Consider the following 2,096-nt stretch of genomic DNA (forward strand, 5'->3'; position numbering starts at 1 on the left):
TCTGATATATAGTAACTTAATGGAACACATTTAAAAAAATTATGTTTTACTGAGTACCTTTTTTTTTTTTTTTTTTTTAAATTAGAACAATACTATACCTCCTTAAAATAACATATTTTTTATCAGGAGCATTACGGAAAAGGAAAAAAAAGCAACATTCAAAATTCACTTTACTTCTCATCATCAACTATTCTCACTGTGATACTATAATATCTAATTGACTCCGCTTTGAATAAAATTTTGGATCCGTTGCTAGAAGAGATACGGTGAAATGAAAAAACAAGACGAGAAATGAAGAAAATATTATTTATTAGAAGCTTACATAGGTTGCAACTTGCAAGATACAAATAAACCATTCGAGGAACCAACAGGCTTGTTCCCTCAGGGAGGAACTTATTATTCCAACACATAAGCAAGAAAGGAAAAAACAAAACAAAAAAGGAAATAACAGATACAGAGAGAAGCCAACATCATTATTTATGTGTGGCTCAAATTCTTGACATTATTTATAGTAATATAAGATAACAAAATCAACACTTTTTACGGCAAAAACAATTAGTGAGGCGGCAAAAACCACGGTCAAAACCATCACATTGACATATAGAATTGCAGTTGTTGTTCATGTTATTATTGTTAGCAAAGCATGCTCCATAATAGTGCGGGCTACGATGCTCACATTCCTTTGCCTCTGCTACCATCTCTGCAAAATTCCAAATCCCTCATGTAAGAAACTAAGAATAAACAACAATTGGAAGTGAATAATTGGAACATTTGTGATTGTGAACTATATATATCAAATTAAATTTCTCCAACTCTAGCTTCCAACGCCCGCGAACCGCTCGTCATTTCGATATTCCTATAAAGAATTATGACCTTTTACTAAGGCTGCAGAGGGGTAACAAAAATTTATGGGTTCTGGATTATAATATTTTTTAATTGGATTTTGAGTATATTATTTGTACGTATTAAATAATTATTCTAACACAAATACAGGGACTGAGCCAAAGCAGCTGCGTTCTCCTGAACCCATAACTACTACACTAGCTCCGCCCCATGCTAAAGGCTAACAGAGCAGCTACGCAGCCATGCACCCAATCAATAAAATTTGAAAATTATGTGTTTAGAATTTGTCACCGAACTCATAGTAGCTTGTTTTGGTCACTGAGTTCGCAATTAATTAGTATTCATATATATTTAATGAGCTTCTTAATATAAATATATATAGCGTCTAAGTAAAAATTATTAGGTTCGACCGAACACGTAAGTAGTACTCTATCTCCGCCCCTTATTTGTAGGTACATACATACGCGGTACGTAGCCTTTTAAGTGTTATTCAAAAGTGTGGTGAGAAAATTATAACTTACCAGTAGCAAAGACGAGCATTAGAAGAAGGCATAAAGTGGATATCAATTTCATGGATCCTGCCATTTTTTCCTTGGCGGGGCAAGGGAAGAGGAGTTTGGAGAGTACTGAGAGAAATGAATGATGAGAAATGGCTAAGATGTCCATATTTATAAGGTACTCCGTACGTTATAAAAGAATACTCCCCTCATTTCAAAATAAATGAATTTTTGGGGTGTATTTTTAAAAAAATAATTATAGATTTTTGTTTTTTTTTCCAAACTTATACTAAAAAGTAGAGATAGTCAATGTTGAAAACTGTAAAAATAGTTGAAAAATTCATTAAAGAGAATAGTAATTTTGAAAAAAATTAATTAATCTATTTTTAAACTTTGAAAAATTCATTCATGTTGGACCATAAAAAAAGTTTCAGAAATTCATTTATGTATTGCCCCTTTTTTCGAGTTAATTACTTATATGATTATCTAGGTTATGGAATAAGAAAATTAGTTAGTAAAGTTACTTTTCATACGTAACTGTATAATATAACTTAGGGAACTTATGTTTTACTACTTATTACATCTTACAGAGTCACTCTGCCGGAAAAAGCACTTTCTCTCACCGTAAAACTCTTTTGTCTATTTCAGTTCTTTAATTTGTTAGCGCTGTATTAATTTATAGGGAGGATTTTTGCAATACTTTGAATAAAATGTATCGTCACAAGGCCTTTTGTTGGTCCTCTTTATTTGGTGTGG

The 2,096-nt window shown here is 31.9% G+C and overlaps 1 long non-coding RNA gene across 1 annotated transcript; it reads right to left on the minus strand.

Moving 5' to 3' along the window:
* Positions 1 to 292: 292 nt before the first annotated feature.
* On the minus strand, positions 293 to 1,501 carry LOC132634184 (uncharacterized). The gene is made up of 2 exons (XR_009580069.1): positions 1,365 to 1,501; positions 293 to 700 (listed from the first exon to the last, which is right to left on the minus strand). It is a non-coding gene; the product is annotated as an uncharacterized LOC132634184 (long non-coding RNA).
* Between the last annotated feature and the right edge of the window lie 595 nt (positions 1,502 to 2,096).

This window comes from Lycium barbarum, chromosome 3, assembly GCF_019175385.1.
Source record: "Lycium barbarum isolate Lr01 chromosome 3, ASM1917538v2, whole genome shotgun sequence".
Classification (NCBI taxonomy): Eukaryota; Viridiplantae; Streptophyta; class Magnoliopsida; order Solanales; family Solanaceae; genus Lycium; species Lycium barbarum.